Raw genomic sequence first — 26,998 nt, forward strand, 5'->3', positions numbered from 1 at the left:
CACCATCTAGTAGACATATCATTACATACAGTATAGAACACCATCTAGTAGACATATCATTACATACAGTATAGAACACCATCTAGTAGACATATCATTACCTTCAGTATAGAACACCATCTAGTAGACATATCATTACATACAGTATAGAACACCATCTAGTAGACATATCATTACATACAGTATAGAACACCATCTAGTAGACATATCATTACATACAGTATAGAACACCATCTAGAAGACATATCATTACATACAGTATAGAACACCATCTAGAAGACATATCATTACATACAGTAAAGAACACCATCTAGTAGACATATCATTACATACAGTATAGAACACCATCTAGTAGACATATCATTGCATACAGTATAGAACACCATCTAGTAGACATATCATTACATACAGTATAGAACACCATCTAGAAGACATATCATTACATACAGTATAGAACACCATCTAGAAGACATATCATTACATACAGTATAGAACACCATCTAGTAGACATATCATTAAATACAGTAAAGAACACCATCTAGAAGACATATCATTACATACAGTATAGAACACCATCTAGAAGACATATCATTACATACAGTATAGAACACCATCTAGTAGACATATCATTACATACAGTATAGGACACCATCTAGTAGACATATCATTACATACAGTATAGAACACCATCTAGAAGACATATCATTACATACAGTATAGAACACCATCTAGTAGACATATCATTACATACAGTATAGAACACCATCTAGAAGATCCTCTAACCCCTCCCTCCTTCTAACCCCAGCCCTCTGGCAGAACCAGGAAGTCCCTCCCCTTCACAAACTCTCTTCTGAGGAAACGAAACTGATCTGAGTCTCTCTGTCGTCTGTCTGTGTGAGAGTGAACAACCGTCCAAATGGCTCAACAGGGAGTTCTGCTGGACCAGGACCAGTTCTGTTGTTCTGTCTGTCTGGATCTACTGAAGGAGCCGGTCGCTATTCCCTGTGGACACAGTTACTGTAGGAGCTGTATTGAGGGCTGCTGGGATCAGGATGTTCTGAAAGGGGTCTATAGCTGTCCTCAGTGCAGAGAGACCTTCACTCCAAGGCCTAATCTGAGGAAAAATAACATGTTGGCTGAGCTGGTGGAGAAACTGAGGAAGACAGGACTCCAGGCTGCTCCCCTCCTGCTCTGTGCTATGCTGGACCTGGAGATGTGGTGTGTGATTTCTGCACTGGGACCAGAAAGCAGAAAGCCCTCATGTCCTGTCTGGTGTGTCTGGCCTCTTACTGTGAGACTCACCTCCAACCTCACTATGAATTTCCTGGTTTCAAGAAGCACAAGCTGGTCAAAGCCACCGCACAACTACAGGAGAAGATCTGCTCTCATCATGACAAACTGCTGGAGGTTTACTGTCGTACCGATCAGCAGTGTATCTGTCTGCTGTGTGTGATGGATGAACATAAAGGCCATGATACAGTGTCAGCTGCAGCAGAGAGGACTGAGAAACAGGTAAGACCAGAACAACTTGTTGGTGGCTGTCTGATAAACTAAGAGTTAAAGATACAGTAGGAACTAAATCTGATTGAATATGAGATCATTATATTATATACAATATGAAATGGATCCACAAATATGAACACAAACCTTGAGTATATAGATATGTTAACCCAGATTCTCCAAATGCATCACCATTTTCTAAAGTCAAACACTATTATCATTCTGAATGGCCTTTTATGAGTCCAAAGTTCAGTCTCAACTCTTTGATACATGTAGGCATACCATAAAAACTATAATCATTCACATAGCAACATAATATAATATTGTAAAGGGACTTCCTCAGGATTGTAGACCTTCCTCTCTATGGGTCCTATGTCACATTACTATACTATTGATCTACTGGACTAATAAAGCTTGATAGCTCATTGAAGAGTGATTCTCCACAGAGGCAGCTGGGGATGAGTCAGCAGAAGGTCCAGCAGAGATTCCAGGAGAGAGAGAAGGAGCTGAAGGAGCTCCAACAGGCTGTGGAGTCTTTCAAGGTGAGTATTGTTGACCAGAGGAGACACACCATTTCACTTCTCTCCTCCAGTCAGAGAGAGAGAGAGAGGGGCCCCTATTCAATCCCACTGACCCCACTGTTGGGAACAGGCTGTCTGGACCCCTTTCAGAGAATAGACTGGTTCATGTAACCGACTGGGCTGCATCATCACATAACCATGAGTAACCATGACGACTCATGTCCCCTATACATTAAAATGGAACTGTCTCTCTCTCAATTGAATTAAATTCAAAGGGCTTTATTGGCATGGAAATATATGTTTCATTGCCAAAGCAAGTGAAATAGACAATAAACAAAAGTGAAATAAACAATCAGAAATGAACAGTAAACATTACACTTGGAAGGGATTTGGGGGATGGGGGAGGTCTATTAGAAGTTAGGAGGACTCTTTTATTTTCTCAGAAGTACTGAGTTTGGTTGGAGGATTTAGAGGTGTAAACCGTGATTGAACACACTCCAGAACAGTAGGTGGCGCCATGCACCTTTAACGTTGGTTTGTGGACCACACCTCTTAAAGGATAGGGTGCAGCATTTCTACTTTTTGATAAAAAGCATGTGGGTTTTGTTGTTCAACTTCCTGCTACTCATGCCAGGAATATAGTATATGCATATGATTAGTATGTGTGGATAGAAAACACTCTGAAGTTTCTAAAACTGGTTCAATCATGTCTGTGACTATAACAGAACTTATGTAGCAGGCAAAAGCCCAAGGAAAAACTGTTCAGAAAAACAAAAATCCCTCTGGCAGTTCCCTGAATTGTCTTTGTCAAGGGAAATTAGATAGCGCCCAGTTTACAGTTCCTACAACTTCCACAGGATGTCACCAGTCTTTGGGTTGAAGTTAATCATTGGTGAAACGAAGAAGAGGCAGAGGTGACACTGTGGATTATGTTGTGGAAGAGAGAAAACCGTGCATGTATTGTTGACTTGCTGTTATTGAATACAGATCGCCCCGTCAACAATTTGATCGATTATTAACGTTTAAAAATACCTAAAGTTGGATTACAAAAGTAGTTTGAAATATTTTGGCATAGTTTTAAGCAACTTTTGAAATGTTTTGTCATGACGTTGCGTTTTGGAAAGCTGTTTTTTTTTCTGGATCAAAACGGGCTTTATAAATGGACATTTGGGGTAAACATGGACGGAATTAATCGAAAAAAAGGACCAATTGTGACGTTTATGGGACATATTGGAGTGCCAACAAAGAAGCTCGTCAAAGGTAATGCATGTTTTATATTTTATTTCAGCGTTTTGTGTAGCGCCGGCGACGCTAATTCATTTGTTTACATCTCGTTCAGGTGGTTCAGGGGGGTGCATGCTATCAGATAATAGCTTCTCATGCTTTCGCCGAAAAGCATTTTTAAAATCTGACATAATGGCTGGATTCACAACGAGTGTAGCTTTAATTGAGTACCCTGCATGTGTGATTTAATGAAAGTTTGAGTATTATCGCGTATTATTTGAATTTGGCGCTATGCATTTCCCCAGGCTATTGGCCACACGAGACGCCTCCATATCCCCAAAATAAGATTTGAGGACCTCCATTATAGATAATAAACAATCACGAATGAACATTAAACAATGACACAGATAATATCAAGTTAACGTTGTATTTAATGTAGTTATACTATCTGTGCCAGGCTATAAATGACACAGATAATATCTAGTTAACGTTGTATTTAATTGATCACAGCTTTCTGCTTTCCATGTAGAGTTTTTGGTAAAAAAACATTACATTTTATTATTTTGTCAGCACAAATTTGGAAAAAATTATTTGTTTATCTTTGTCAAACAGGCTGGACGTCCTCCCAAAGATATGCTTAAAGTTCTGAATGATGATATGAGATATATATTATATACCAAGAGGTGTCCTGTACCTGTCTGTCCAGGAGGGAGGAGAGTAGAGCAGGACCAAGAGGTGTTCTGTACCTGTCTGTCCAGGAGGGAGGAGAGTAGAGCAGGACCAAGAGGTGTCCTGTACCTGTCTGTCCAGGAGGGAGGAGAGTAGAGCAGGACCAAGAGGTGTTCTGTACCTGTCTGTCCAGGAGGGAGGAGAGTAGAGCAGGACCAAGAGGTGTTCTGTACCTGTCTGTCCAGGAGGGAGGAGAGTAGAGCAGGACCAAGAGGTGTTCTGTACCTGTCTGTCCAGGAGGGAGGAGAGTAGAGCAGGACCAAGAGGTGTTCTGTACCTGTCTGTCCAGGAGGGAGGAGAGTAGAGCAGGACCAAGAGGTGTCCTGTACCTGTCTGTCCAGGAGGGAGGAGAGTAGAGCAGGACCAAGAGGTGTTCTGTACCTGTCTGTCCAGGAGGGAGGAGAGTAGAGCAGGACCAAGAGGTGTTCTGTACCTGTCTGTCCAGGAGGGAGAACAAGGCCTGGTGGACCTGGAGAGCAGAGTTCTGACTGAACCTGTCTGTCTCTCTCTGTCTCTCTCTGTCTCTCTCTGTCTCTCTCTGTCTCTCTCTGTCTCTCTCTCTCTCTCTCTCTCTCTCTCTCTCTCTCTCTCTCTCTCTCTCTCTCTCTCTCTCTCTCTCTCTCCAGCGCTCTGCACAGTCAGCAGTGGAGGACAGTGATCAGATCTTTACTGAGCTGATCCGCTCCATTGAGAGAAGGAGCTCTGAGGTGAAGGAGCTGATCAGAGCCCAAGAGAAGGCTCAAGTGAGTCAAGCTGAAGGACTCCTGGAGCAACTGAAGCAGGAGATCGCTGAGCTGAGGAAGAGAAGCACTGAGCTGGAGCAGCTCTCACACACAGAGGATCACATCCATTTCCTCCAGGTAACTAAACTGTCTTGTTACATGTGATATGAAATTAACTTCATGGGAAATGTCTCTCTGTCCGTCCCCCTCTCTCTCTCTGTCCGTCCCTCTCTCTCTCTCTCTCTGTCCGTCCCTCTCTCTCTGTCTCTCTGTCCGTCCCTCTCTCTCTGTCTGTCTGTCCGTCCCTCTCTCTCTGTCTGTCCGTCCCTCTCTCTCTGTCTGTCTCTGTCCATCCCTCTCTGTCTGTCTGTCCGTCCCTCTGTCTGTCCGTCCCTCTGTCTCTGTCTGTCAGTCCCTCTCTCTCTGTCGGTCTGTCCGTCCCTCTGTCTGTCTGCCTGTCCGTCCCTCTCTCTCTGTCTGTCCGTCCCTCTCTCTCTGTCTGTCTGTCTGTCTGTCCATCCCTCTCTGTCTGTCTGTCCGTCCCTCTGTCTCTCCGTCCCTCTGTCTCTCCGTCCCTCTGTCTCTGTCTGTCAGTCCCTCTCTGTCGGTCTGTCCGTCCCTCTGTCTGTCTGTCTGCCTGTCCGTCCCTACCTCTCTGTCTGTCTGTCCCTCTGTCTGTCTGTCTGTCCCTCTGTCTGTCTGTCTGTCCCTCTGTCTGTCTGTCCCTCTGTCTGTCTGTCCGTCGTCCGTCTGTCTGTCTGTCCCTCTGTCTGTCTGTCTGTCCCTCTGTCTGTCTGTCCGTCCCTCTGTCTGTCTGTCTGTCTGTCCGTCCCTCTGTCTGTCTGTCTGTCCGTCCCTCTGTCTGTCCGTCCCTCTGTCTGTCCGTCCCTCTGTCTGTCCGTCCCTCTGTCTGTCCGTCCCTCGCTCTCTCTGTCCCTCCCTCTCTGTCTGTCTGTCTGTCTGTCCCTCTCTGTCTGTCTGTCCGTCCCCCTCTCTCTCTCTCTGTCCGTCCCCCCTCTCTCTCTCTCTCTCTGTCCGTCCCTCTCTCTCTCTGTCCGTCCCTCTCTCTCTCTCTCTCTCTCTCTGTCCGTCCCTCTCTCTCTCTCTGTCCGTCCCCCTCTCTCTCTCTCTGTCCGTCCCCCTCTCTCTCTCTCTGTCCGTCCCCCTCTCTCTCTGTCCGTCCCCCCTCTCTCTCTGTCCGTCCCCTCTCTCTCTCTCTGTCCGTCCCCCTCTCTCTCTCTGTCCGTCCCCGTCTCTCTCTCTCTGTCCGTCCCCCTCTCTCTCTCTGTCCGTCCCCCTCTCTCTCTCTCTGTCCGTCCCCCCCTCTCTCTCTCTGTCCGTCCCCCTCTCTCTCTCTGTCCGTCCCCTGTCTCTCTCTCTCTGTCCGTCCCCCTCTCTCTCTCTGTCCGTCCCCCTCTCTCTCTCTGTCCGTCCCCTCCCCTCTCTCTCTGTCCGTCCGTCCCCTCTCTCTCTGTCCGTCCCCCCTCTCTCTGTCTGTCCGTCCCCCTCTCTCTCTGTCCGTCCCCCTCTCTCTCTCTGTCCGTCCCCCTCTCTCTCTCTGTCCGTCCCCCTCTCTCTCTCTGTCCGTCCCCCCTCTCTCTCTCTGTCCGTCCCCCTCTCTCTCTCTGTCCGTCCCTCTCTCTCTCTGTCCGTCCCTCTCTCTCTCTGTCCGTCCCCCTCTCTCTCTGTCCGTCCCCCTCTCTCTCTGTCCGTCCCCCTCTCTCTCTCTCTGTCCGTCCCCCTCTCTCTCTCTCTGTCCGTCCCCCTCTCTCTCTCTCTGTCCGTCCCCCTCTCTCTCTCTCTGTCCGTCCCCCTCTCTCTCTCTCTGTCCGTCCCCCTCTCTCTCTCTCTGTCCGTCCCCCTCTCTCTCTCTCTGTCCGTCCCCCTCTCTCTCTCTCTGTCCGTCCCCCCTCTCTCTCTCTCTGTCCGTCCCCCCTCTCTCTCTCTCTGTCCGTCCCCCCTCTCTCTCTCTGTCCGTCCCCCTCTCTCTCTCTCTGTCCGTCCCCCTCTCTCTCTCTCTGTCCGTCCCCCTCTCTCTCTCTGTCCGTCCCCCTCTCTCTCTCTCTGTCCGTCCCCCCTCTCTCTCTCTGTCCGTCCCCCCTCTCTCTCTCTGTCCGTCCCCCTCTCTCTCTCTCTGTCCGTCCCCCTCTCTCTCTCTCTGTCCGTCCCCCTCTCTCTCTCTCTGTCCGTCCCTCTCTCTCTCTCTCTCTGTCCGTCCCTGTCCGTCTCTCTCTCTGTCCGTCCCCCCTCTCTCTCTCTCTGTCCGTCCCCCTCTCTCTCTCTCTGTCCGTCCCCCTCTCTCTCTCTCTCTGTCCGTCTCCCTCTCTCTCTCTCTCTGTCCGTCCCCCTCTCTCTCTCTCTGTCCGTCCCCCTCTCTCTCTCTCTGTCCGTCCCCCTCTCTCTCTCTCTGTCCGTCCTCTGTCCGTCTCTCTCTCTCTGTCCGTCCCCCTCTCTCTCTCTGTCCGTCCCCCTCTCTCTCTCTGTCCGTCCCCCTCTCTCTCTCTCTGTCCGTCCCCCTCTCTCTCTCTCTCTGTCCGTCCCCCTCTCTCTCTCTCTGTCCGTCCCCCTCTCTCTCTCTGTCCGTCCCCCTCTCTCTCTCTGTCCGTCCCCCTCTCTCTCTCTGTCCGTCCCCCTCTCTCTCTCTGTCCGTCCCCCTCTCTCTCTCTCTGTCCGTCCCCCTCTCAAATTCAAATTCAAATTCAAGCTGCTTTATTGGCATGAAAAACATTGTGTCAATATTGCCAAAGCAACAATGTATACAATATACATTGTAACAAAATTCTAAATAATAGCAAATATAAAATATAAAAGTGTAGTAAATAATAATACAAAATTAAATACAAAAATAATAATAATTACAGTAATAACAATAATAGCAATAACAATTAAGTTACTGCTTACTATGCAGATGTTATTATTCAGTGTCCCTCAGGCTATGGCAGGAAAATACATATTTGGCTGCAAGAGGAGCCATTGCTCCTTCGCCCATGAGGATTCTTAGTTTTTCCTCTGGGTTCAATTTGTAAAAATTTGGAATATGTTTAGTAATTTCTGTGAATAATGAATCTCTTTGTGAGGAATATTTATCACAGTAAAGGAGAAAGTGCATCTCTGTCTCTACCTCCCCTGTTATGCAGTGACCACATACACGCTCCTCTTTGGGTAGCCATGTCTTTTTATGTCTGCCGGTTTCTATTGCCAATCGGTGGTCACTCAGCCTGTACTTGGTAAGGATCTGTCTCTGCTTCGTATCTCTGACAGAGTAGAGATAATCAGCCAATTCATATTCTCTGTTTAGGGTCAGATAGCAATTTAGTCGGCTTTGGGATTTTGTTTCATTTTTCCAATGTTGTAAATATGATTCCTTTGATTGGTTCATGATTTTGCTTATTGGAATTCTTTCTTTTGAAGCAGTGCTGGTGTCAGCTTGGTTGGTGAGGTCCAACACCAGCTGACTGAGAGGGCTCGTTTCTGGGCTCAGCTCTTGGGTTTGAAGTGATTTAAATTGCAGACTTGAATTTGGACTTGAATTCAGATGTAGCCAAAATTTTAATGATCTTTTCTGTATTTTCATTATTACTGGAAAACGGCCCAATTCTGCCCTACATGCATTAGTTGGTGTATTTCTCTGGACTTGTAGGATTTTTCGACAGAATTCTGCATGTAGGGCTTCAATTGGATGTTTGTCCCACATTTTAAAGTCCAGTTTATTGAGTGGCCCCCAAACCTCACTTCCATAAAGAGCTATTGGTAGGATTACACTGTCAAATATTTTAGTCCAAATTCTAATTGGGATGTTGATTTTGAATAATTTCATTTTTATTGCATACATTGCTCTGCGGGCTTTTTCTTTGAGTGCATTCACTGCCATATTAAAGTTTCCCGATGCAGATATGGTCAGACCAAGATAGGTGTAATTTTTTGTGTGTTCAATTAAGGTGTTGTTCAGGGTGAATTTATATTTGTGTTTCTGACATCTGTTTTTTTTGGAAAATCATGATTTTAGTTTTTGGAAATTTACTGCCAGGGCCCAATTATGGCAATATTGCTCCAGAATATTAATTTTCTGTTGAAGACCTTCTTTGGTTGGTGATAGAAGTACCACGTCATCAGCATATAGCAGGTATTTCACCTCTGTGTCAAATAGTGTGAGTCCTGGGGCTGGAGATTGGTCCAACATGTCTGCTAATTCATTGATATAAATGTTGAAAAGATTTGGACTCAAACTGCAGCCTTGTCTCACACCTCGACATTGTGAAAAAAATTCTGTTCTTTGGTTTTTGATTTTTATTGCACACTTGTTTTCTGTGTACATACATTTTATTAAGTCATATACCTTACCACCAAGTCCACTTTGTAGAATTTTGTAGAATAGCCCTTCGTGCCAAATCGAATCAAATGCTTTTTTAAAGTCAATAAAGCAAGCAAAGATTTTGCCCTCTTTTTTTGGTGGACGTGTTTATTAATTAGTGTGTGTAAGGTGTATATATGGTCAGTAGTGCGATGGTTAGGGAGAAAGCCAATTTGACATTTACTTATTACATTTTTTTCTTGAAGAAAGGTTTGAATTCTTGAATTCAAAATGCTACAGAAAATCTTTCCCAAGTTACTGTTTACGCAAATTCCCTGTAATTATTAGGGTCTGATTTGTCTCCACTTTTGTGGATAGGGGAGATGAGCCCCTGGTTCCAGACATCAGGGAAGCAGCCAGAAGTTAAAACCATGTTGAACAATTTAAGCACAGCATTTTGCAACTCAGGTGTGCTGTTTTTCAGCATTTCATTTCTGATGTTGTCTAGACCACAAGCCTTCTTTGATTTAATAGATTTTAGCTTTTCATTTAGTTCTTGTTGGGTTATTGGGTAATCTAATGGATTTTGGTTGTTTTTAATGACTGATTCAAGGATGTTCAATTTTTCTTTAATTTCTAATTGGTTCTGTTGCAAGTCTTTTTGTGGGATGTTTTTGTATAGATTATCAAAATAAGTTTTCCAAATTCCTACATCTTGTATTGCTAATTCTTGTGGCTTTGTTGTGCTTAAATTGTTCCACATGTCCCAGAACTGATTTTGGTCAATTGCGTTTTCAATTTCATCAAGTGTCCTGTTGGTATAATTAAATTTCTTGCGTTTCAGTGTTTGTTTATACTGTTTCAGAGTTTCAAAGTATTCATATCGTAGCTCTGGGTTGTTTTGCTGCTTATGTTTTTTGTTTGACATTTGTCTCAAGTGTTTTCTAATTGTTTCACATTCATTATCAAACCATTTGTCAGAAACATTTTGATTTTTGCTTCTGATGTTGCATTTCTTTGGTTTTCTCAAATTTGCTTTCGATGCTGCTTTTTGGAATATGCAGTTGATGTTTTGAGTAGCTGAATTGACACCATCTTTATTGTTTTGGTACCGTGAGTTATTGAAAAACTGTATAGAGTTCATTATTTCATTTGAGTTCAATGTTTCAGTGAATCTCTCTCTCTCTCTCTCTCTCAGAGGTATCAGTCTCTCTCTCTCTCTCTCTCTCTCTCCAGAGGTATCAGTCTCTCTCTCTCTCTCTCTCCAGAGGTATCAGTCTCTCTCTCTCTCTCTCTCTCCAGAGGTATCAGTCTCTCTCTCTCTCTCTCCAGAGGTATCAGTCTCTCTCTCTCTCTCTCTCTCCAGAGGTATCAGTCTCTCTCTCTCTCCAGAGGTATCAGTCTCTCTCTCTCTCCAGAGGTGTCAGTCTCTCTCTCTCTCTCTCTCTCTCTCTCTCTCTCCAGAGGTATCAGTCTCTCTCTCTCTCTCCAGAGTTATCAGTCTCTCTCTCTCTCCAGAGGTATCAGTCTCTCTCTCTCTCCAGAGATATCAGTCTCTCTCTCTCTCTCTCTCTCTCTCTCCAGAGGTATCAGTCTCTCTCTCTCTCTCTCTCTCCAGAGGTGTCAGTCTCTCTCTCTCTCTCTCTCCAGAGGTATCAGTCTCTCTCTCTCTCTCTCTCCAGAGGTATCAGTCTCTCTCTCTCTCTCTCTCTCTCTCCAGAGGTATCAGTCTCTCTCTCTCTCTCTCTCTCCAGAGGTATCAGTCTCTCTCTCTCTCTCTCCAGAGGTGTCAGTCTCTCTCTCTCTCTCTCCTCTCAGGTGTCAGTCTCTCTCTCTCTCTCTCTCCAGAGGTATCAGTCTCTCTCTCTCTCTCTCTCCAGAGGTATCAGTCTCTCTCTCTCTCTCTCTCTCTCCAGAGGTATCAGTCTCTCTCTCTCTCTCCAGAGGTATCAGTCTCTCTCTCCAGAGGTATCAGTCTCTCTCTCTCTCTCTCTCTCTCCAGAGGTGTCAGTCTCTCTCTCTCTCTCTCTCTCTCTCCAGAGGTATCAGTCTCTCTCTCTCTCTCTCTCCAGAGTTATCAGTCTCTCTCTCTCTCCAGAGGTATCAGTCTCTCTCTCTCTCCAGAGGTATCAGTCTCTCTCTCTCTCCAGGTATCAGTCTCTCTCTCTCTCTCTCTCCAGAGGTATCAGTCTCTCTCTCTCTCTCTCTCTCCAGAGGTGTCAGTCTCTCTCTCTCTCTCTCTCCAGAGGTATCTGTCTCTCTCTCTCTCTCTCTCTCTCCAGAGGTATCAGTCTCTCTCTCTCCAGAGGTATCAGTCTCTCTCTCTCTCTCTCTCTCCAGAGGTATCAGTCTCTCTCTCTCTCTCTCTCTCCAGAGGTATCAGTGTCTCTCTCTCTCTCTCTCTCTCTCTCTCCAGAGGTATCAGTCTCTCTCTCTCTCTCCAGAGGTATCAGTCTCTCTCTCTCTCTCTCTCTCTCCAGAGGTATCAGTCTCTCTCTCTCTCTCTCTCTCTCTCCAGAGGTATCAGTCTCTCTCTCTCCAGAGGTATCAGTCTCTCTCTCTCTCTCTCTCTCTCTCTCTCTCTCTCTCTAGAGGTATCAGTCTCTCTCTCTCCAGAGGTATCAGTCTCTCTCTCTCTCTCTCTCTCTCTCTCCAGAGGTATCAGTCTCTCTCTCTCTCTCTCTCTCTCTCTCTCCAGAGGTATCTCTCTCTCTCTCTCTCCAGAGGTATCAGTCTCTCTCTCTCTCTCTCTCTCTCTCCAGAGGTATCAGTCTCTCTCTCTCTCTCTCTCTCCAGAGGTATCAGTCTCTCTCTCTCTCTCTCCAGAGGTGTCAGTCTCTCTCTCTCTCTCTCTCTCCAGAGGTGTCAGTCTCTCTCTCTCTCTCTCTCCAGAGGTATCAGTCTCTCTCTCTCTCTCTCTCTCTCTCTCTCTCTCTCTCTCAAGAGATATCAGTCTCTCTCTCTCTCTCTCCAGAGGTATCAGTCTCTCTCTCTCCACAGGTATCAGTCTCTCTCTCTCTCCAGAGGTATCAGTCTCTCTCTCTCTCTCTCTCTCTCTCGAGAGGTGTCAGTCTCTCTCTCTCTCTCTCCAGAGGTATCAGTCTCTCTCTCTCTCTCTCTCTCTCTCTCTCTCTCTCTCTCCAGAGGTATCAGTCTCTCTCTCTCTCTCTCTCTCTCCAGAGGTATCAGTCTCTCTCTCTCTCTCTCTCTCTCTCTCTCTCTCTCTCTCTCTCTCTCTCTCTCTCTCTCCAGAGGTATCAGTCTCTCTCTCTCTCTCTCTCTCTCTCTCTCTCTCTCTCTCTCTCTCTCTCTCTCTCTCTCTCTCTCTCCAGAGGTATCTCTCTCTCTCTCTCTCTCTCTCTCTCTCTCTCTCTCTCCAGAGGTGTCAGTCTCTCTCTCTCTCTCTCTCTTCAGAGGTGTCAGTCTCTCTCTCTCTAGTCATGCTCTCTCTCTCTCTCCAGAGGTATCAGTCTCTCTCTCTCTCTCCAGAGGTATCAGTCTATCTCTCTCTCTCCAGAGGTGTCAGTCTCTCTCTCTCCAGAGGTATCAGTCTCTCTCTCTCTCTCTCTCCAGAGGTATCAGACTCTCTCTCTCTCTCTCCAGAGGTATCAGACTCTCTCTCTCTCTCTCCAGAGGTATCAGTCTCTCTCTCTCTCTCTCTCTCCAGAGGTATCAGTCTCTCTCTCTCTCTCCAGAGGTATCAGTCTCTCTCTCTCCAGAGGTGTCAGTCTCTCTCTCTCTCTCTCTCTCTCTCCAGAGGTATCAGTCTCTCTCTCTCTCCAGAGGTATCAGTCTCTCTCTCTCCAGAGGTGTCAGTCTCTCTCTCTCTCTCTCCAGAGGTGTCAGTCTCTCTCTCTCTCTCTCCAGAGGTGTCAGTCTCTCTCTCTCCAGAGGTGTCAGTCTCTCTCTCTCTCTCTCTCTCTCTCCAGAGGTATGTCTCTCTCTCTCTCTCCAGAGGTATCAGTCTCTCTCTCTCTCCAGAGGTATCAGTCTCTCTCTCTCCAGAGGTATCAGTCTCTCTCTCTCTCTCTCCAGAGGTATCAGTCTCTCTCTCTCTCTCCAGAGGTATCAGTCTCTCTCTCTCTCTCTCCAGAGGTATCAGTCTCTCTCTCTCTCTCTCCAGAGGTATCAGTCTCTCTCCAGTATCAGTGTATCTTCAGACTTACCCAGCATCGTTGTCCGTCCTCTTCAGTACTTTGGAGATGTGAGTCAGACTGTGTCTGAACTGAGAGAGAAACTAGAAGACTTCCTTAAAGGAGAATGGACCAAGATCTCCACTACAGGTGTGTTGAAAACAATAAGAACATCAACTTTAGACCATTGAAAGTTCCCTACTAGTCATATACATGTGGAATATGGTCTGATGATAACATTCCCTCTCTCTGTCAATGTGTTTGTGTGTCTGTAGTGAATATAGTGGATGTTGTACTGCCTCCAGAGCCCAAGACCAGAGAACAGTTGTTACAATGTGAGTCTCTTTATTGTGAAGTAACTAACAGTCTCTTTTTACTGACACTCCTAACAATCCCTCTAGAAATATATAGCAATAGTAGATCTAATCAAAGACTGGGTCTCTATCTGACTCCTCATATTTCTCTGATTTGATCTCTGCTGTGCTCTAATCAAAGACAGGGGAGATACAGTATCTGACTTAACTTATTGTTCTGACTCCCCTCGTTGGTCTCTGCTCTTCTCCCAGATTCCTGTCAGCTCACACTGGACCCAAACACAGCACACACACTCCTCTCTGTCTAAAGGGAACAGAAAGGTGACCTGTACAGACCAAGTCCAACCATATCCTGACCATCCAGACAGATTCACCTACTACTGGCAGGTTCTGTGTAGAGAGGGTCTGTCTGGACGCTGTTACTGGGAGGTGGAGAGGACTGGTGGTGTTGATACAGCAGTCTCATATAAAGACATCAGCAGAACAGAGGATGATGGTGGATTTGGACTCAATAACAAGTCCTGGAGTTTAAAGTGCTCTAGTGGTGGTTATTGTTTCAGACACAATAATGTTGAGACTAAAGTATCAGGCCCTCAGTCCTCCAGAGTAGGAGTGTACCTGGATCACAAGGCAGGTACTCTGTCCTTCTACAGTGTCTCTGACACAATGACCCTCCTCCACAGAGTCCAGACCACATTCACTCAGCCCCTCTATCCTGGGGTTAGTGTCTATAATTATAATGGTTCTGCTGAGCTGGTTAAACTGTAAACTGATTTGTTATTAATTAAAATTCAATCCAATGTTTTAATCTTGTACATTTCCATGAATCATGATGTCTGGTGTTGATGTATATTGGTTGTCATTCAGAACCATTGATATGTTTTCTCAGTTGGTTCTCTGTCTCTATGTAATTCTCCTCAGTATCATTGATCAGCTTGTTGGCTCGGTCCTAATTGATGTGTTCTCTGTCACCTGGAGCTGCATGGAAAATGGTCCAGGAACTAAAGGACAATTCAGGACTAGTCAGCCCACTACAAGCTGGTATCACTTCCTTTCTACTAAACTATATGGTCTGGTTTCCCAGACACAGATGAATCCTAGTCCTGGACTAAACAGTATGTTCAATGTAGATGTCCAGGAAACCGGCCCTAAATGTGTCATCTTTCATCCTCCCATACTGCTCAGTCCAGCAACATTAAACCTGTCCAGCAGGTGGTGCTGTTGACCAAACAATAAAACCAGCAGATATCTTGACTTGCCACTCAGTATATCAGTAATGTTCAGAATAGTACTTTAATATCATTGGAGATTGATGGTCTTTTTAATCCACTATCCAGAGTCAGGAACAGATGAAGTTAGGTCTGCTACTGTTCAGTGATTAAATATGATTTATGGTGATGGGAAATAATAAAAAACACTCAACTTCATCTAGTAATAGTTTTCCTTTGTTATTTATTCCAAGGTGTGTCTTTAACTTGTAAATGTATTGTGTGGAGGTGAGCTAGTGGTGTGGCTGATAGAATAGAATGAAGAGGGAGGAGGGGAGGAAGAGGGGAGGAGTGAAGGGCTGTTCAAGAAACCAGATGAGGAAGAGGAAGATGTTCAGGGGAATTACTGTCTCTGTTCCAAATGGTTCCCTATTCCCTACGTAGTGCACTACGGTGCTTCTGACCAGGTCTAAAGTAGTGTTCTACGTAGGGAATATGGTGTATATTTATTACAATATCATGCTTTAGTGTTTGGCACAAAAATATATTAGATCTCCACCCCCACTTCCTGTCTGTCATCCCCCAGTTCTGTTAAGACTTCCTCTCATTGAACTGGGCCTCATTCTAAATGGTCACTTTGTATTGATAGTCCATACTGGTCTTTACTATGGTTCTACATACAGTACCTGTATTGATAGTCCATACTGGTCTTTACTATGGTTCTACATACAGTACCTGTATTGATAGTCCATACTGGTCTTTACTATGGTTCTACATACAGTACCTGTATTGATAGTCCATACTGGTCTTTACTATGGTTCTACATACAGTACCTGTATTGATAGTCCATACTGGTCTTTACTATGGTTCTACATACAGTATCTTTATTGATAGTCCATACTGGTCTTTACTATGGTTCTACATACAGTACCTGTATTGATAGTCCATACTGGTCTTTACTATGGTTCTACATACAGTACCTGTATTGATAGTCCATACTGGTCTTTACTATGGTTCTACATACAGTATCTGTATTGATAGTCCATACTGGTCTTTACTATGGTTCTACATACAGTACCTGTATTGATAGTCCATACTGGTCTTTACTATGGTTCTACATACAGTATCTGTATTGATAGTCCATACTGGACTTTACTATGGTTCTACATACAGTACCTGTATTGATGAGGGCCTCATCATCTGGCAGTAACACCCTATGGACCTGAAAGGGACTGCAGTGTGCTCCAGTCTCCAGCAGGGGGCAGTAAAACCCAATGGACCTGAAAGGGACTGCAGTGTGATCCAGTCTCCAGCAGGGGGCAGTAAAACCCAATGGACCTGAAAGGGACTGCAGTGTGCTCCAGTCTCCAGCAGGGGGCAGTAAAACCCTATGGACCTGAAAGGGACTGCAGTGTGATCCAGTCTCCAGCAGGGGGCAGTAAAACCCTATGGACCTGAAAGGGACTGCAGTGTGCTCCAGTCTCCAGCAGGGGGCAGTAAAACCCTATGGACCTGAAATGGACTGCAGTGTGCTCCAGTCTCCAGCAGGCAGCAGTAAAACCCTTTGGACTCGAAATGGACTGCAGTGTGCTCCAGTCTCCAGCAGGCAGCAGTAAAACCCTTTGGACTCGAAATGGACTGCAGTGTGCTCCAGTCTCCAGCAGGGGGCAGTAAAACCCTATGGACCTGAAAGGGACTGCAGTGTGCTCAGTCTCCAGCAGGGGGCAGTAAACCTCTATGGACCTGGAAGTGAAAGTGAGGAGTAAAAATCAAAGGTGAATTTACATTGATGTTTCCACGGAGACCTGAATCATATCCACGAGGCGCCAAACTGAAGAAAATGAACTGAAACACGGAGGGACTAACTGAACTAAAATAATTATGTTGCTAAATGTTTTGCTACAGTGTTCTGTAACGAATAACACCCTGGATTCAAATACTTTTTGAAATCTTTCCAACACTTTGAGCATTTCCATTGTCCTCCAGGTGGGCGGGGTTTGTTTGTGCTTTTAGGACTTTTCTATTCGCTAATGCTCCCTCCATCCTATAAGAATCATTGATGTGTTGGATGAGCAGGGGGCAGTAAAACCCTATGGACCTGAAAGGGACTGCAGTGTGCTCCAGTCTCCAGCAGGGGGCAGTAAAACCCAATGGACCTGAAAGGGACTGCAGTGTGCTCCAGTCTCCAGCAGGGGGCAGTAAAACCCTATGGACCATTGCTCATGAAGTATTCAATATTATTATAAATAGTATTTGAACACATCTGTTACCACATGCAATAAGCCTGTAACGTCTTGTATGATCTTTGTTTGTACTTTTAGGACTTTTCTATTGGTTCCATTACAACTAACTCATTCAACCACTGCTTATTAAATATACAACATTATTTTAATGCAGGTTTGTTTCCACATGCAATAAGCCTGTAACGTCTTGTATGATCTCATCAGGTAAAGGTGAGTCAAATGGAAGGGCAAGTCTCACCACTGAGAGGAAAACATCACTGGTCCACCTCTGCATCAGGTCAGCTATGTTGATCAGTACTGTCCCAGGGATGCTGGGAGCAGAGATGAACTCCCCTGACCTGGTACCACCTATGGAGTTGTCATTTTAATATCAGTTTAAGCCCATTACTGCTATAACACATAAACCATGTTAATAGAATGAAATGGATCCATGTTCCATTTATTCTACATCAGATTTACTGCCTGTGGAACACTTCTCCATAGTGTCTGAAATCAAGATGACTGCAGGTCTGAATCCCAAACTAATGGGGGAAATGGATCCATCTAATAACATGGTTTTTAGAGATATGGAGAAAAACATCACAAACTGTACTATTGGGGTGAACAAATACCATTAACATACATACAAGGCATTCAGAAACATTTTGTTACGTTACAGCCTCATTCTACAATGGATTAAATAAATCATGTTCCTATTCAATCCACACACCATACCCCATAATGACATCACAATACTCCATAATGACCTCACAATACTCCATAATGACATCACAAGGTCTCATAATGACATCACAATACTCCATAATGACCTCACAATACTCCATAATGACATCACAATGTCTCATAATGACATCACAATACTCCAGAATGACCTCACAATACTCCATAATGACCTCACAATACTCCATAATGACATCACAAGGTCTCATAATGACATCACAATACTCCATAATGACCTCACAATACTCCATAATGACATCACAATACTTCATAATGACAAAGCGAAAAGATGTTTTTTATTTTTTGCAAATTATTAACCGAAGTACCTTATATAAGTATTCAGACCCTTTGAGACGTGAGATTGAGCTCCGGTGTATCCTGTTTCCATTGATCATCCTTGAGGTGTTTCTACAACGGGTTTGGAGTCCACCTGTGGTAAATTCCATTGATAGGACATGATTTGGAAAAGCACACACCTGTCTGTATAAGGTCCCACAGTTGACAGGTCATGTCAGAGCAAAATACCTCCAGGACCAAGGCCCTTCTCCCCCCATTGCTCAGTTTGGCCAGACGCCCAGCTCTTGGAAGGCCCTTCTCCCCCCATTCAGAAACATGAAGGAAATGGATCCATCTAATAAGATGGTGTTTAGAGGTATGGACCTTTCTATTGGGGTGAACCATCCCCTTAACATACAGTACCAGTCAAAAGTTTGGACACACCTACTCATTCAAGGGTTTTTCTTTATGTTTACTATTTTCTACATTGTAGAAATGTAGGGAAGACATCAAAACTATGAAATAACACACATGGAATCATGTAGTAACCAACAACGTGTTCAACAAATCAAGTGGAGGCCCGGTCATCTGATGCAGCCCTGCATCACTCTCCTTGGTCAAATAGCCCTTGCACAGCCTGGAGGTGTGTTGGGTCATTGTCCCGTTGAAAAACAAATGATAGTCCCACTAAGCACAAACCAGATGGGATGGCGTATCACTGCAGAATGCTGTGGTAGCCATGCTGGTTAAGACTATCATGGTGGTGCCCCGGCAAAGCACCATCACACCTCCTCCTCCATGCTTCACGGTGGAAAATACACATGCAGAGATCATCTGTTCACCTACTCTGCTTCTCACAAAGACACAGCGGTTAGAACCAGAAGTCTTAAATCTGGACTCAAAGGACATTTCCACCGGTCTAATGGCCATTAGTCATGTTTCTCTGCCCAAGCAAGTCAGGGGGCAGTGATCCCTATGGACCTGAAAGGGGCTGCAGTGTGCTCAGTCTCCAGCAGGGGGCAGTAAACCCTATGGACCTGAAAGGGGAAGTGAGGCGTTAAGTGTGATGCTATTGAACATTGCATCACTTAACCAGCATTCTGCAGCGATACGCCATCCCATCTGGTTTGGGTTTAGTGGGACTATCATTTGTTCTCACCTGATTGTCTATGAGGTGTACCAGGTGTGTCCCAACTTTTGACTGGTCCTGTAGTTTCTGTAGTGCAGGAAGTATGATGCTGTCCTAGTTCTGCTCTGTGTTCTGCTCCAAGGAAAGACTCATCTCTGGACACTGTCACATACCCTGTTACCTGCTGCACTGGTCCCCGCCTGCTCTGGTCTGTCTCTCCCAGTCTGGTACAGGTGTCCTCTCCTGCTCTGGTCTGTCTCTCCCAGTCTGGTACAGGTGTCCTCTCCTGCTCTGGTCTGTCTCTCCCAGTCTGGTACAGGTGTCCCCGCCGGCTCTGGTCTGTCTCTCCCAGTCTGGTACAGGTGTCCCCACCTGCTCTGGTCTGTCTCTCCCAGTCTGGTACTTGTGCCCTCGCCACTCTCTGCCCTGCCCAGTCTCCCCGTAGCTTTGCTCTCCTACATCACACATTTATGACTTGTTGACTGATCTGCTGTTGGACTATTTGATTAGTGATTGTTACTATGTTTGTATTATTATTTAGGATTGTTTTTAGCTCATTTAATGAGGGTTCAGCGTTGTGTTGGCTACATGTCTTAGATTGCTTAGTGCTGTGTTTCTCTCAGATCAAAGATGAGGCAATAAAGGATCATGTTGCTGCTGTTCAAAGGAGAAACTACACTCTTGCTCTGTCATTGAGGAAACATATGAGTTTCTCCCTCGAGTTTTGGGAGAAACTACACTCTTGCTCTGTCAATGAGGAAACATATGAGTTTCTCCCTCGAGTTTTGGGAGAAACTACACTCTTGCTCTGTCAATGAGGAAATATATAAATGTTTCTCCCTCGAGTTTTGGGAGAAACCACACTCTTGCTCCATAAATGCACGTGAGATCGATGCACATTTCTCCCAAACAACATGGGAGAAATGGGACTGTTGCTCTGACATGTCAGGACTGTTTTCTTGGTACTGAACCGTGTCCCTGGACTTTCCTCATCTCCTGAATGTTGTGGCGTTAAAGATTCTGGTGACGATGAATTGCCCTTCAAGTGCTGTCTATAAATCCACATGTTGGAACCCTCCATCTAGACCGGCCATTATCTAGCTGCTTCTACTGTCTGGAAATGTGCAGTCTGACCCAGGTCCTGACATCCTGTCCAATGAAGTAGTCAGAGCGGCCTGAAGTTTCTGCATGTGAATGTAATAAGTCTGCTGATGTAGTATGATTATGTGGATATATGGATAAAACCTGCCCACCCTGATGTATTTATGCTTTCTGAAACCTGGCTACAAAAATATATTGGCAGCAATGGTTATAATGTTTTAGGTGCAGATGGTCAATCTAAGGGTGGTGGTGTTGCTGTTTACGCAAAACACAAGATCTCAGCGGTCTGACTTCTACTCAACCTCAGCAAGTTGAATATCTGGGGTTGAACCTTAACCTTGGTTCCTGTTTAAATATGGTTGTATCTTGTTGTTATAGACCATCTGCTCCTGTTTAAATATGGTTGTATCTTGTTGTTATAGACCATCTGCTCCTGTTTAAATATGGTTGTATCTTGTTGTTATATGGTTGACCATCTGCTCCTGTTTAAATATGGTTGTCCTTGTTGTTACAGACCATCTGCTCCTGTTTAAATATGGTTGTATCTTGTTGTTACAGACCATCTGCTCCTGTTTAAATATGGTTGTATCTTGTTGTTACAGACCATCTGCTCCTGTTTAAATATGGTTGTATCTTGTTGTTATAGACCATCTGCTCCTGTTTAATTATGGTTGTACCTTGTTGTTACAGACCATCTGCTCCTGTTTAAATATGGTTGTATCTTGTTGTTATAGACCATCTGCTCCTGTTTAATTATGGTTGTACCTTGTTGTTACAGACCATCTGCTCCTGTTTAAATATGGTTGTATCTTGTTGTTATAGACCATCTGCTCCTGTTGGCTCTCTGGATTGTATTTTCATATTATCACAGCATGTCAACTCTGAGTTTGACCTGATAGGTGATCTGAATCAGGACTGGTTAACATCTAGCTCTGATCAACTCTCAATTCTATCCAATACCCAGAATCTCACTCAGATTGTCAACAGTGTAACGAGGTTGAATATAAAGTTTCCTCTGAAATCCTCTTTGATTGATTTGATCTGAACCAAAACTGCTCATCGTTTTAATGCTTCTGGTATTTGATCACTGTGCTATTGCCTGTGTGAGAGATGGTCAAATTCCTAAACATCCTCCACATGTCATTACGAAAAGAAACCAGAAGCTGTTTGATACTCCAGGTTTTTTACATGATGTATCCAGAATTAAATGGAATAGAATGGAATTAATCCCTGATGTTGAATTAGCCTTTTCTTACTTCCACAATGCTTTCCAGGATGTACGCAATAGGCCCCTTTAAATAAATTCAGGATGAAGGGCAGAGAGAATCCCTGGTTTACTGAGGAACGTACTAAAATCACAAGGGAACTAAATGCTATGTGGGATAAAGCAAGAGGGTCTGGTTCAGCAGATGATTGGACGTCTGAAATATGGGTGTGGCTTTGATCTGAAAAGTGAAAGCAGACCACTACCTGAATTCTAATTGACTGGTGGTCATCTACCTTGCATATTGTAGGTTTAAACACTGGTATACACTGATTTATAAGGTCATATTGTAGGTTTAAACACTGGTATACACTGATTTATATTGGGTAAAATGCCATAGTTATTCTTTAGTCAGGTCAGTAAATAAATATAAATTACGGTCCCATTCTGATTTGCTTCTAACAGAACCAAGAAGTAGAACAGGTCCTGGTGGAAATAGTTTCAGTTACTAAGCAAGGAGGTTCTGGAATCCTCTCCTGAACATTTTAAAATGTGATGATCGAGTTTCATTGGTGGAGTTTAAACACTTGATCGATGTATATATCATAGAAGAGTGTTATTGTTTTTAGGCCAGCTGTTTTTAGTCAAGATGTTTGTGTTTTTAATGTAATATGTAATTGTTGTACTGTATGTGTGTTTATAGTGTTGTTTAATGTTGTGTTAAATAAAAACTATAATAAAAAATCAATACAGATACTGTATGTAGAACCATAGTAAAGACCAGTATGGACTATCAATACAGATACTGTATGTAGAACCATAGTAAAGACCAGTATGGACTATCAATACAGATACTGTATGTAGAACCATAGTAAAGACCAGTATGGACTATCAATACAGGTACTGTATGTAGAACCATAGTAAAGACCAGTATGGACTATCAATACAGGTACTGTATGTAGAACCATAGTAAAGACCAGTATGGACTATCAATACAGGTACTGTATGTAGAACCATATACAGGTACTGTATGTAGAACCATAGTAAAGACCAGTATGGACTATCAAACAGGTACTGTATGTAGAACCATAGTAAAGACCAGTATGGACTATCAATACAGATACTGTATGTAGAACCATAGTAAAGACCAGTATGGACTATCAATACAGGTACTGTATGTAGAACCATAGTAAAGACCAGTATGGACTATCAATACAGGTACTGTATGTAGAACCATAGTAAAGACCAGTATGGACTATCAATACAGGTACTGTATGTAGAACCATAGTAAAGACCAGTATGGACTATGTACTGTATGTAGAACCATAGTAAAGACCAGTATGGACTATCAATACAGGTACTGTATGTAGAACCATAGTAAAGACTGTATGTAGAACCATAGTATGGCCTATCAATACAGGTACTGTATGTAGAACCATAGTAAAGACCAGTATGGACTATCAATACAGGTACTGTATGTAGAACCATAGTAAAGACCAGTATGGACTATCAATACAGGTACTGTATGTAGAACCATAGTAAAGACCAGTATGGACTATCAATACAGGTACTGTATGTAGAACCATAGTAAAGACCAGTATGGACTATCAATACAGGTACTGTATGTAGAACCATAGTAAAGACCAGTATGGACTATCAATACAGATACTGTATGTAGAACCATAGTAAAGACCAGTATGGACTATCAATACAGGTACTGTATGTAGAACCATAGTAAAGACCAGTATGGACTATCAATACAGGTACTGTATGTAGAACCATAGTAAAGACCAGTATGGACTATCAATACAGGTACTGTATGTAGAACCATAGTAAAGACCAGTATGGACTATCAATACAGGTACTGTATGTAGAACCATAGTAAAGACCAGTATGGACTATCAATACAGGTACTGTATGTAGAACCATAGTAAAGACCAGTATGGCCTATCAATACAGGTACTGTATGTAGAACCATAGTAAAGACCAGTATGGACTATCAATACAGATACTGTATGTAGAACCATAGTAAAGACCAGTATGGACTATCAATACAAAGTGACCATTTAGAATGAGGCCCAGTTCAATGAGAGGAAGTCTTAACAGAACTGGGGGATGACAGACAGGAAGTGGGGGGTGGAGATCTAATATATTTTTGTGCCAAACACTAAAGCATGATATTGTAATAAATCTACACCCTATTCCCTACGTAGAACACTACTTTAGACCTGGTCAGAAGCACCGTAGTGCACTACGTAGGGAATAGGGAACCATTTGGAACAGAGACAGTAATTCCCCTGAACATCTTCCTCTTCCTCATCTGGTTTCTTGAACAGCCCTTCACTCCTCCCCTCTTCCTCCCCTCCTCCCTCTTCATTCTATTCTATCAGCCACACCACTAGCTCACCTCCACACAATACATTTACAAGTTAAAGACACACCTTGGAATAAATAACAAAGGAAAACTATTACTAGATGAAGTTGAGTGTTTTTTATTATTTCCCATCACCATAAATCATATTTAATCACTGAACAGTAGCAGACCTAACTTCATCTGTTCCTGACTCTGGATAGTGGATTAAAAAGACCATCAATCTCCAATGATATTAAAGTACTATTCTGAACATTACTGATATACTGAGTGGCAAGTCAAGATATCTGCTGGTTTTATTGTTTGGTCAACAGCACCACCTGCTGGACAGGTTTAATGTTGCTGGACTGAGCAGTATGGGAGGATGAAAGATGACACATTTAGGGCCGGTTTCCTGGACATCTACATTGAACATACTGTTTAGTCCAGGACTAGGATTCATCTGTGTCTGGGAAACCAGACCATATAGTTTAGTAGAAAGGAAGTGATACCAGCTTGTAGTGGGCTGACTAGTCCTGAATTGTCCTTTAGTTCCTGGACCATTTTCCATGCAGCTCCAGGTGACAGAGAACACATCAATTAGGACCGAGCCAACAAGCTGATCAATGATACTGAGGAGAATTACATAGAGACAGAGAACCAACTGAGAAAACATATCAATGGTTCTGAATGACAACCAATATACATCAACACCAGACATCATGATTCATGGAAATGTACAAGATTAAAACATTGGATTGAATTTTAATTAGTAACAAATCAGTTTACAGTTTAACCAGCTCAGCAGAACCATTATAATCATAGAGACCTAAACCCAGGATAGAGGGGCTGAGTGAATGTGGTCTGGACTCTGTGGAGGAGGGTCATTGTGTCAGAGACACTGTAGAAGGACAGAGTACCTGCCTTGTGATCCAGGTACACTCCTACTCTGGAGGACTGAGGGCCTGATACTTTAGTCACAACATTATTGTGTCTGAAACAATAACCATCACTAGAGTAATTAAACTCAGGACTTGTTATTGTATCCAAATCCACCATCATCCTCTGTTCTGCTGATGTCTTTATATGAGACTGCTGTATCAACATCACCAGTCCTCTCCACCTCCCAGTAACAGCGTCCAGACAGACCCTCTCTACACAGAACCTGCCTGTAGTTGGTGAATCTGTCTGGATGGTCAGGATATGGTTGGACTTGGCCTGTAAAGGTCACCTTTCTGTTCCCTTCAGACAGAGAGTTGTGTGTGTGCTGTGTTTGGGTCCAGTGTGAGCTGACAGGAATCTGGGAGAAGAGCAGAGACCAATGAGGGGGAGTCAGAACAATAAGTTAAGTCAGATACTGTATCTCCCCTGTCTTTGATTAGAGCACAGCAGAGATCAAATCAGAGAAATATGAGAGTCAGATAGAGACCCAGTCTTTGATTAGATCTACTATTGCTATATATTTCTAGAGGGATTGTTAGGAGTGTCAGTAAAAAGAGACTGTTAGTTACTTCACAATAAAGAGACTCACATTGTAACAACTGTTCTCTGGTCTTGGGCTCTGGAGGCAGTACAACATCCACTATATTCACTACAGACACACAAACACATTGACAGAGAGAGGGAATGTTATCATCAGACCATATTCCACATGTATATGACTAGTAGGGAACTTTCAATGGTCTAAAGTTGATGTTCTTATTGTTTTCAACACACCTGTAGTGGAGATCTTGGTCCATTCTCCTTTAAGGAAGTCTTCTAGTTTCTCTCTCAGTTCAGACACAGTCTGACTCCATCTCAAAGTACTGAAGAGGACGGACAAGCGATGCTGGGTAAGTCTGAAGATACACTGATACTGGAGAGAGACTGATACCTCTGGAGAGAGAGAGAGAGAGAGAGACTGAGACCTCTGGAGAGAGAGAGACTGATACCTCTGGAGAGAGAGAGAGACTGATACCTCTGGAGAGAGGGGGAGACAGATACCTCTGGAGAGAGAGACAGAGAGAGAGAGACTGATACGGCGGACAGAGAGAGAGGAGAGGAGGACGGACTGGAGAGAGAGAGAGACTGATACCTCGGACAGAATAGAGAGAGAGAGGGACGGACTGGAGAGAGGAGAGACTGATACCTCTGGAGAGAGAGAGAGACTGATACCTCTGGAGACAGAGAGACAGAGGGGGACCTCTGGACAGAGAGAGAGAGAGAGGGACGGACAGAAGAGAGAGAAGGGGACTGGACAGAGAGAGAGAGAGACTGATACCTCGGACAGGAGAGAGAGAGAGACTGATACCTCTGGAGAGAGAGACTGATACCTCTGGAGAGAGAGAGAGACTGATACCTCAGAGAGAGAGACTGATACCTCTGGAGAGAGACTGATACCTCTGGAGAGAGAGAGAGACTGATACCCCTTCGGACAGAGAGAGAGAGACTGATACCTCTGGGAGAGGACAGAGAGAGAGAGAGAGACTGATACCTCTGGAGAGAGAGGGACGGACTGGAGAGAGAGGGACGGACAGAGAGAGAGAGAGGGGACGGAGAGAGAGAGAGAAAGGGACTGGACTGGAGAGAAAGGGGGACGGACAAGAAGAGAGGAGGGACGGACAAAGAGAGGGGACAGGACAGAGAGAGGGGGACGGACAGAGAGAGAGACAGACGGACAGAGAGAGAGAGGGGACGGACAGAGAGAGAGAGGGGACGGACAGAGAGAGAGGGGACGGACAGAGAGAGAGAGGGACGGACAGAGAGAGAGAGGGGACGGACAGAGAGAGAGAGGAGGGACGGACAGAGAGAGAGGAGACCGGACAGAGAGAGAGAGAGGGACGGACAGAGAGAGAGAGGGAGGACGGACAGAGAGAGAGAGAGGGACGGACGGACAGAGAGGACGGACAGAAGAGAGGGGACGGACAGAGAGACGGACAGAGAGAGAGAGGACGGACAGAGAAGAGGACGGAGACGGACAACTCTGGAGAGAGAGAGAGGGGAGGACAGAGAGAGAGAGAGAGGGACGGACAGAGAGAGGGGGAGCGGACAGAGAGAGAGAGAGGGGGACGGACAGAGAGAGAGGGGACGGACAGAGAGAGAAGGGGACGGACAGAGAGAGAGAGAGGGGGGGACGGACAGAGAGAGAGGGGGACGGACAGAGAGAGAGAGGGACGGACAGAAGAGGGACGGACAGAGAGAGAGAGAGGGACGGACAGAGAGAGGGACGGACAGAGAGAGGGACGGACAGAGAGAGAGAGAGGACGGACAGAGAGGGACGGAGACTGACAACTCTGGAGAGAGAGAGAGAGAGAGAGAGAGAGGGACGGACAGAGAGAGGGGACGGACAGAGAG

General features: G+C 44.6%; 1 long non-coding RNA gene and 1 pseudogene across 1 annotated transcript; one reads left to right on the top strand and one right to left on the bottom strand.

Moving 5' to 3' along the window:
- The first annotated feature begins 834 nt into the window (after positions 1-834).
- LOC135536162 (uncharacterized) overlaps positions 835-26,998 on the top strand; it is a 69,011-nt pseudogene continuing 42,847 nt past the window's right edge.
- LOC135536161 (uncharacterized) lies at positions 24,700-25,459 on the bottom strand. The gene is made up of 3 exons (XR_010454952.1): positions 25,382-25,459; positions 25,197-25,256; positions 24,700-24,965 (listed from the first exon to the last, which is right to left on the bottom strand). It is a non-coding gene; the product is annotated as an uncharacterized LOC135536161 (long non-coding RNA).

Source organism: Oncorhynchus masou, unplaced genomic scaffold, assembly GCF_036934945.1.
Source record: "Oncorhynchus masou masou isolate Uvic2021 unplaced genomic scaffold, UVic_Omas_1.1 unplaced_scaffold_564, whole genome shotgun sequence".
Lineage (NCBI taxonomy): Eukaryota > Metazoa > Chordata > Actinopteri > Salmoniformes > Salmonidae > Oncorhynchus > Oncorhynchus masou.